This window comes from Epinephelus moara, chromosome 1 (assembly GCF_006386435.1).
Source record: "Epinephelus moara isolate mb chromosome 1, YSFRI_EMoa_1.0, whole genome shotgun sequence".
NCBI lineage: Eukaryota > Metazoa > Chordata > Actinopteri > Perciformes > Serranidae > Epinephelus > Epinephelus moara.
Genome location: NC_065506.1, coordinates 2,112,295 through 2,122,843, shown reverse-complemented (window position 1 = coordinate 2,122,843; position 10,549 = coordinate 2,112,295). Strand labels below are relative to the sequence as shown.

Here is a 10,549-nt window from a genome sequence, read left to right as displayed (position 1 = left end):
TCTCTCTCTCTCTCTCTGTCTCTCTTTCTGTCTGATTGTGTCATACGGATTACTGTTAATTTATTATGCTGATCTGTTCTGTACAACATCTATTGAACGTCTGTCCATCCTGGAAGAGGGATCCCTCCTCAGTTGCTCTTCCTGAGGTTTCTACCGTTTTTTTCCCCCGTTAAAGGGTTTTTTTTGGGGAGTTTTTCCTTATCCGCTGTGAGGGTCCAAAGGACAGAGGGATGTTGTATGCTGTAAAGCCCTGTGAGGCAAATTGTGATTTGTGATATTGGGCTTTATAAATAAATTTGATTGATTGATATTTATAAAGCCCAATATCACAAATCACAAGCAGGGAAAACGTTAGCTAACCAGATGTCAATAAAAATGTAGACAAATGTATAACATCTGCTGAATAGATCTTATCTTTAAACATTCCCTGAGGAGTAGGAGGGAGTAACGTTAGTTACCTACATTACTGTAAGCAACTGCTCCCCAATAACAACTCTCTCTCTCTCCCTCACATCCGGGGCCTACCGGTGAGCTGCGGAGTGTAAGAGCCTCACAGGTGTGAGGAATTAGCAATTAGGTCTACCCAAGCCTCCTCAAAGACTGCTTGGACCAGGAGTCGGGGTTCGGAGAGCAACCGAGGCGGAGTGGCAGACGGCACGAGTGTGGTATCGTAAGAGGAAAAATTGAGTTTGGATATTGTGTACGATTGTGCGGAAATCTTGTGATGTTAAGATAACTCAGCAGAGAGAGTTTTTTTATTTCCGGCGTGTCTGAGCCCAGTCTCCCGGCCTGGTCGCTCCCGGACTCTTTTAACTGCATGCACGCATGTTATTGTATATTATGGTGGTGTAATTTTAGACTGACTTTTTATCTTGCCTCAAAGGTTTTTTATTTTTGCTTGTGTTTCTTTCAGTAACTTATTTCTCCTTCGGACTTAGTACAAGTGTAACCAGAGTGGCTGTTGGAGTTTTTGTTGTGTGTGTGTTTGAGTATTGTGTTGACTGAACCAGGTTTAGTTTAGTGCATGTTTTCTGAGTTTGTTATTATTCAAATCATAGTTCAGTCTTTGTGTTGAATTTCTTAGCATTTAGGACTTAGGAAAGTAACATTATTATTATTATCATTGTTATTATTTTTATCTAATAGGCTTTGCTAAGCAGTATACATATTAAGAAATAATGGTACCAACTAGTTTTAAGAATAGTTACACACTTTTGTGGCGCTCCCTGGATGGACAGCGCCCTCAGCATTTGCCTATACTGCCTATGCCACCGGCCGGCCCTGCGTATATACCTGTGAGTTTCCCTTAGTCCTTTGTCAGTCCGTCTGCATACCTCTGCGTATCTTCTGCGTCCGTCTGCGTACCTTCTGTGTTTGTCATGGGTTCATCCTGCCTTCATTCTACATCTATCCCTGGTCATCTTGTTTTTCCCTAGTTGGGTTTTGAGTTGCCTGCCTTTGTTGGAAGTCCTTGATCAGCTACATTAAAGCTTGCCTTTTGTTGAAAAACTAAACCTGCCTGTTGAATCTGCATTTGGGTCCTCTTCTGAACTGAAACCTTAACATTGTTTAACTTTAAGAAATTATTGTTCATCCATTTATTTATTGCCAAAAGACAGGTAGTAATGGAGTTTATGGCTACAGCATTGTTTGGTTCAGAAGAGCTCTTGTACAGTTGTGTGTCATCTGCAAAACTATGGAAACATACATTGTGTTCTGTAATAACGTCACCAAGTGGCAGCATTTACAGTGAGAATAATAATGGACCAAGGCAGCTCCCTTCTCAGACACATGATCTCCAAGACTGACGTAAAACTTCCTCCCTTTGATGTTCTGAACCAGTTTAACACAATCAGAAAGACAGACCAATTTTTCAAGATGACCGATTAAGATGTCATGGTCAGTCGAATCAAACGTATCAAATGCTGCACTTAGGTTATTACAAGAAAAATCTCTTTATATATATACATATACATATATATATATATATATATATATATATATATATATATATATTATTTTTATTTATTTTTTTTAAAGAAAAAGTTTCTTATAACGGGAAAACATCTTGTTAAAACATTAAACTTTATATATTATTACCTACTACTGATCATTTTTGTTTGTTTTCTTCTGACATGGCAGTTCTATGCTTCGGTTCAACTTTTATTACATTTTCAGGTGATATTGCATTTATAGGAAATTATTACATTATTGGGTGTAACATGGTATTCTACTGGAGTTCCGTCCATCCAGAATCAGATCCAGATTCAGGTGAGTAACTAAACAGCCCTTAGCATTCATTTGCCAGCTAACAAAACCCAAAGAAAAAACAAAACCAGAAGCAAAATGAGAGCGAGAGGAAAAGACAGAGGCAGGCTACACTGTCTACATAAAGGTGTGCATAAATGTAATATTTTTGTAATATTGTAATCGCACTTTGAGATTCCACTCAAGGGTTTGTGTGAGGGCATGTATGAGTGTGTGTGTGTGTGTGTGTGTGTGTGTGTGTGTGTGTGGTATTGATTTTTCTCTTTTATGTAACGGATTATGTTGTATGCCGGAAGGATAGTAACTGAAGTAAATATAAACTGGCGACCTTTTCCCTCAGATACAGAGATACTGTCTTACAGTGTAACAGCCGAGGAATAAGAAAAAGAAACAAGTATTGGATTTATCTTATGTTCTGCAAGCTGTTAAAAAATAAACCAACCATCCTGTGCTTCTACACCAAGCAGTTCAGTCACAACTGGAGAAAAGAAAAGTTACAGTGGAGAAAGCAGAGTGAGTTTGGGAAAGTTTGGAGGTGGTAGAGCCGAAGTTCCCTAATGCAGCATGGGGTGATGGTCAATCTGCAGGGTAGCAGGAGGACTACAAAATGCTGTAGAACTGCCCCTGGCCGTTTCAAGATATTTAGTGTACAAAAATATGTAACCAATGTTAGCCTTGCAGTTGAATAGATTCATGACCCACTACCAGTAGGCCCTGCCTCCCAACAGTTGACATCCTTTTCTTTCAGCTCATTGACAGCATCTGTGTATGGCTGTAGGAACTGATGGTCAGCAGCTTACCCAACCACACCACTCTGCTTCCCCACATATCAGACCTCTACATCAAAAAAATCATCCACGTGTGTCCATGAAGAAAATGTAAATAACCTGTTCTTCTCATGGGATTAAGGCTCACTACTTTTGCAATATCGCTGCTGCATGGAACTCTGAACGCTGGCTGGAATGGTCTGTGTTCACTGACTGTTCAACACATGGGCTTCAGTAAAGGCTGTATTTCTATGATTAAACTATGTACTAACCCTTCCACAGTAGTGATAACAGGCAACATTTGCTCATCTAGGTTCTCAGTTTCCATATCCTCTCATTAAAGCTGTCCCTTGTCACCACTTTTATTTTGTTACACCCTGAGGTCCCCATCAAGGTCGTGCTTTCCTTGTTTTCAGTTTCACTCAGTATATGTATTTTATTTTGATACTCACCCTTGTCTCTCGTTTCTGGTACTTTACCTCCAGCCCCTGTGTATTTGCCTCCTGTGTGATTACCTGCCCTGCCCTGATTGGTTTCACCTGTCCTTCATTACCCCTCCTCCCTTGTCTATTTTGCCCACCTGCTGCCCTTTGTCTGTGCCAGTTCGTTCTCAGTTGTTTGAGCACATGTTCTAGCCATCTCTTCCTAGTGTAATCTAGCTTTTTGATCTGATACTTTGCATTGTTGTATTCTGCTTAAGCCCCTTGCTTTTGGAAACCTTTGTTTGTATTTTTGGACTGTTTTTTTTTTCCGTGCACCGACCTTTAGTAAATACCTTGTATTTTTTTGAGTCCTACAACTGAGTCCTCTCTTTCTTGATACCAGTCTGATATATTTTCTATTTCTTTGGAGCCTGCTGCCCAGGCGGTACAACAATCAAACAATATTTAGATTTTTAAAGCACCCTTGATGTTCTTGGAAATATGTCTGGATTAAGACAAGTGATAAAAAAAGAATCTAATTAATTACATGCTCTGTGATTAATTAACCACAATTAAGCACATACATCATTTTTTGCTGTGACAGTATTTTATAAAAATGTCAAGTCAAATGAATTTTGGCAGATGTGTCGTAGTAAAGCTACTGGGTTTTGGACACAATTGTCCCCCTGTCCTCTTGATGAGGGTCACTGCTAGCGCTAGTATTGGTATGAAAATGCCTTGCTGCAGAAATTGCAGAGAACGGTGCTCCTATCAACAGTTCCATCTGGGTGTTTTTTAAATGTAAATGTTCCATTTATGGGGCTCAGCAGCATCGTCTGGTCTGCCTCCATTATGTGACAAAGCCACTGTGGCCTTAAATGACACATCGGGTCAAAGGGCACCACAGAATGTGATTAAACAGCGTGAATTTTTTGACGCATTATTTTTTCTGCGATTAGATAATCGAAATTAACTCATTATTTTGACAGCCCTAGTCTGGATATAAAATGAATTGGGCAAAATCCGCTTTAATGCCATTAGATGAAATAAGTGGGCAGGCACATTCTCTCAGTATTTCGGTTATTTGCAGTTTCAAATACTCAGGAGTTTCTATCTATCCCTCCCTTCACACACAAACCACTATGACTGCATCAAGTCTCCAATGATACTGACTCTAGAAGAGTGATATTAAAACCTTCTCAGATCTGAACTGACACATTATATAGTCAAATACATCCCTGTCATCCAGAAACCTAAACCATCAAATGATACACTATAGATTTACTCACAGGTCTTATCTCAAACCTCAGAGATTACAGCAAATTAAACTCAGAGCTAACCCATACCGTGACTTTTGTTCAGACAATACCATTGGCTCTTTTCTTCATATGGTTTGGCATTGCCCCCAAGTTAATAGATTTTGGGGAGATGTCTCGAGTATCTTATCTGATAAAGAGAGTCATCTCTCACTCACAGTGTCTGCTATTACTTCGTGACACCTCCTCTTTGGAACTAACTATAAATTACGAGCCTCTTGTTTGCTGGTTTCACAGCTGTTAAAAGAATGGTAGCTTGTCATTTGAAATCACCACATACATTGTTGGTAAGGGAATGGCTTTCCGATCACAGGGATATTGCACAGCTGGAGCTTTCTACAGCATGACTACATTATGCCAAAATACAAAATATTACTTGCTGGTCAAAGTTACTGGAAAAAATTTACTGGTTCAGAATGTTCTATACTTGCTATAAGTCATACGTAAGGGATAATGTATAATGAGCCGGTGAATACTGGGAAAATAACTCCCGACAGGGGAATAGAACCCCGACGCGCAGCGGAGGGGTTTCATTCCCCTGAAGGGAGTTATTTTCCCAGTATTCACCGGCTCATTATACATTATCCCGCTTATTACACGGCTAATTATCAGTTAAATAAATAATGTTGTCTGCCTCTGCGAAGTGCATTAAAACCGACCGGATTCCACAACTTTTGGTGAAAGTTTTGTACTCACCCAGGCTTAGTGGACTGAACCGAGGCATACAACTCGCGTAAAATGTCATTAAGCATGACTGCCGAGTGTGTATTCAATTCCGGGTTCTTTTGTTTTTGGCAAAGAAAGTCCGTAGGTATTCTTTTTCTTCAGCGGCATCCGTTAAAATCAGCCACTTCTGTTTGTTTTTTCCCTCGGAAGTTGTTTGACAGCTGCAGTGTTGCAGGGCAGCATCCCTAGCAACGCTGGGCTACATAGCAACTGTGTGTAATGACCGTTGCTACTAGCAGCGGTCATTACACAGTAATATCAGACCGCAGAATGCCGCTACTGACCAATCAGAATACAGCATTTAATAGAGCCGTGTAATAAAAGGATATAACATACTATAACATTTTTTGTCTGTCTCATATACATAAATGTTAGTATACTCTTGACTATTTCTGTGGGTATCATCATGGATGACAGAGGAAATTAGCACAAATATCTGATTCTGTTGTGTCTGAAGGCTGTTGGTTAATCAATCAATCAATCAATCAATCAATCAATTTTATTTATAAAGCCCAATATCACAAATCACAGTTTGCCTCACAGGGCTTTACAGCATACAACATCCCTCTGTCCTTAGGACCCTCACAGCGGATATTGGAAAAACTCCCCAAAAAAAACCCTTTAACAGGGGAAAAATACGGTAGAAACCTCAGGAAGAGCAACTGAGGAGGGATCCCTCTTCCAGGACGGACAGATGTGCAATAGATGTTGTACAGAACAGATCAACATGATAAATTAACAGTAATCCATATGACACAATGAGACTGAGAGAGAGATAGAGAGAGAGAGATGCAGGACAGACGGTAATGACAACATTAATGAAAGGAATAATATTAAAATTAGAATTCTGGCTGTTGTGGTACAATATATTGAAAGTATATATTAATATCTGATAGTATACATATGTGACAATAATCATATGTGTATAATAACAGTAGAAGTATGACTAATGATAACAGCAGCAGCAAGGGGCATCTGGCAGGACCACGGCAGCAGCACAACCACACACGTCACACTATCCAGGCACCGCTGCAATACGAGTTAACCTGAGAGACGGTGGAGCACAAAGGCTCCAGAGAATAAGCCGAGTTAGTGACATCCAAAATGGCCGAGTTAGCAAGATGCAGTAACAGGACACGAGAGAGAGAAGGAGAGAAGGTGCCCGGTGTATTATAGGGGGTCCTCCGGCAGACTAGGCCTAAGTCAGCCTAACTAGGGGCTGGTACAAGGCAAGCCTGAGCCAGCCCTAACTATAAGCTTTATCAAAGAGGAAAGTCTTAAGTCTAGTCTTAAATGTGGAGACGGTGTCTGCCTCCCGGACCGTAACAGGAAGATGATTCCACAGGAGAGGAGCCTGATAGCTGAAGGCTCTGGCTCCTGATCTACTTTTGGAGACTTTAGGGACCACGAGTAACCCTGCGTTCTCAGAGCGCAGTGTTCTGGTGGGATAATATGGCACTATGAGCTCTCTAAGATATGACGGAGCTTGACCATTTAGAGCTTTATAAGTTAACAGTAGGATTTTAAATTCAATTCTGGATTCTACAGGGAGCCAGTGCAGAGAAGCTAAAACAGGAGAAATATGATCTTGTTTCTTAGTTCCTGTTAGTACACGTGCCGCTGCATTCTGAATTAGCTGGAGAGTTTTTAAAGACTTATTAGAGCTACCTGATAAAAGAGAGTTACAGTAATCCAGCCTTGAGGTAACAAAAGCGTGGACCAATTTTTTCGGTTCAGGATAGGCCTAATTTTCGCAATATTACGCAGATGAAAAAATGCAGTCCGTGAGGTTTGTTTTAAATGAGAATTAAAAGACAGATCTTGATCAAATGTTACTCCGAGGTTTTTTATGGTAGTGCTAGAGGCCAGAGCAATGCCATCTAGAGAAACTATGTCATCAGATAAAGAGTCTCTGAGTTGTTTGGGGCCAAGAACAATAACTTCAGTTTTGTCTGAATTTAACATCAGGAAATTGGTGCTCATCCAGGTTTTTATGTCTATGAAGTTTAGTTAATTGATTACTTTCTTCCGGCTTCATCGATAAATACAACTGTGTATCATCGGAATAACAATGGAAATTTACAGAGTGATTTCTAATGATTTTACCTAAAGGAAGCATATATAGAGTGAATAGGATTGGTCCGAGCACAGAACCTTGCGGAACTCCAAAACAAACTTTAGTACGTAAGGATTAAAATAAACACAAGAAGTTTGTGCTCTAGAAAAGGATCAGCACTCAGTGAATAACCTCATAAGCCCTATGATAAGCTATTATGGCAAGGCTTAACTATACAGACCAGTGAGCAGTGATAACTAACATGTCTTTGGGGTCATCGGGTGGGAACCTCCTTTCACCAGTGTTTCGTCTAGTTGGTCCCACGACACCTCCAGGAGGCAAGACAGTGATCTCTGGCATCCCAGAGACACTCCCCTAATGCCAGGTCTCACTGCTCCCTGCACCAACCCAATAACCTCCTTTACCCTACTTACGCATGGCTTTCTCAGCCCAAACAGCACTGCCACCTTCAATAACCCTAGGCTCCGTACATGTGAGCTCCAGGTAGAGACCGTGCTGATACTACCTTTCCTAGCTTTCACCATACTGTATTTCACACACTACATAGCATAACTACAATATAAGCTAAAGTTAAAGAAGATGGAAAAACTCACAGGATCAGCAAACACACTCACTAACCTTCCTGTTCCTGGATTTCCTCCTGAGAGGAAGTGGATCTCTCCACCTGATCTCAAGGAGTTATGTACCCTGCTTAGTAGTTCCCTCCTGCTGGCCCCCAACTGACATTATTTCTTCTCTTATAGATAAACTGGCTGGCTCTGGCTGCTTCATCTGACATTTCCTTCATTGCCTTCCTAAAACTCTGTCCCCGCACTCCGAGTTCCCCCAGGAGCGAGACAGCTGATCTTGCTATGAATCCCCTACACCCCACTTCCACTGGACAAATCCTAGTTTTCTATCCTCGCTGCTCAGCTTCTGCTCCTAAGTCTGCATATCTAAGCTTTTTTCTTTCATAGGCTGCTTCCACTGAGTCTTCCCAAGGAACTGTCAGCTCAATGAAATAAACTATCCATTGACTCACTGATGATTCATTATTAACGTGAACAAACTGAAAACGATCAGATAAATAAGATTTAAACCAGCTTAGTGCAGAACCTTTTAGGCCAATTAAATGTTTGTCTCTGTAGCAGAATTTGATGGTCAATAGTGTCAAACGCTGCACTAAGATCTAGTAAAACAAGTACATAGACGAGTCCTTTGTCTGAAGCAATTAGAAGGTCATTTGTAATTTTAACTAGTGCTGTCTCAGTGCTATGATGCACTCTAAATCCTGACTGAAATTTCTCAAATAAATTATTATCATCGAGAAAATCACACAGCTGGTCTGCGACTACTTTCTCAAGGATCTTTGAAAGAAAGGGAAGATTATTGGTCTATAGTTGGCTAACACTATTGAATCCAGGGTGGGCTTTTTTAGGAGAGGTTTAATTACAGCTACCTTAAAAGACTGTGGTACATAGCCTGTTAATAAGGATATATTGGTCATATCTAATATATGAGTGTTAACTAAAGGGAAGACTTCCTTAAGTAGCCTAGTTGGGATGGGGTCTAAGAGACACGTTGATGATTTCGATGAAGAAATCACTGCGGTCAATTCTTGAAGAGAAATTGGGGAGAAGCAATCTAAATATATATTAGGTCTTACAGCTGTGTTTGAGGTTAGATAGGTACTATCTGAGGACAGGAGGTCATGAATTTTGCCTCTAATAGTTAGAATTTTGTCATTAAAAAAGCTCATAAAATCATTACTGCTAAGGGCTAAAGGAATACAAGGCTCAATAGAGCTTTGACTCTCAGTCAGCCTGGCTACAGTGCTGAAAAGAAACCTGGGGTTGTTCTTGTTTTCTTCTATTAATGCTGAGTAATAGTTTGCTCTGGCATTGCGGAGGCCCCTCTTATAAGTTTTGAGACTGTCTGTCCAGATTAAACGAGATTCTTCCAGTTTGGTTAATCGCCAATTCCTTTCAAATTTTCGCGATATTTGTTTTAACTTACGGGTTTGAGAGTTATACCAAGGAGAGAACTTTCTTTGCTTTGTTAACTTCTTTTTAAGAGGAGTTACAGAGTCAAGTGTTGTTCGCAGGGAGCCTACGGCGCTATCGACAAGATGATCAATTCGGGAAAGGTTAAAGTTGGTACGGGAAACCTCTGTTACTGAAGGACATGGTATTAAATTTAATGACGGAGGAATCATTTCCTTAAATTTTGCGACAGCACTATCTGATTAATTAACAGGATGGCGCCCCCAGTGTGGACGCCTATTACAGCAGCTCCTGCTCACCACTGAGCTTTTTTCAATTTCTTTTCATTTAACTTTCTTATTTGGAGGTTTTTCTTTTTTTTTTTTGAGCTGCGGAGAAGGAGACGGGGATGTCGCGCTGGAGTGCGGCGCCGACAACGGAGGAGACGGTACAAACCCGTCCTCCCGTCCGTCGTCATGGGGAACGTAAGATCACTCCCCAACAAGATGGACGAGCTGTCGGCTCTGACTCGCCATCAGAGGGAGTACTGGCTGGTGTTTACTGAGACATGGCTGAATGCGGAAGTACTGGACACGATCGCAGCGCTGGACAGATTCCAGCTCATCAGACACGACAGGACAGCAGACAGCGGTAAGAGGAAAGGAGGGGGGCTGGCTGTGTTTGTGAATGATAGATGGTGTAACTCTGGGCACATCACTATCAAGGAACAGCATTGCTGCAGGGAAATTGAGCTGCTGGCTGCTGGCATGAGTCCATATTATCTACCCAGGGAGTTTTCTCATGTCATTATGGTAGCAGGGTATGTCCCCCGTCTGCAAAGGCTGAGTCTGCTTGTGACATTCTCCACTCTGTTACAAATAGGCTGCAAACACAGCACCCTCAGGCCCTCCTTCTGATCTATGGGGACTTCAACCACGCCTGTCCATCCACCACCCTGCCCACCTTCACCCAGTATGTTTCCTGCCACACCAGAGACAATAAAACACTGGAT

The 10,549-nt window shown here is 41.2% G+C and overlaps 1 protein-coding gene and 1 pseudogene across 2 annotated transcripts in view; both read right to left on the bottom strand.

The window, feature by feature from the left end:
- Positions 1–10,549, bottom strand: part of fah (fumarylacetoacetate hydrolase (fumarylacetoacetase)) — a 625,231-nt gene that overhangs the window by 256,969 nt on the left and 357,713 nt on the right. The gene's annotated exons all lie outside the window — the stretch shown is intronic.
- LOC126393523 (uncharacterized) overlaps positions 6,463–10,549 on the bottom strand; it is a 151,772-nt pseudogene continuing 147,685 nt past the window's right edge.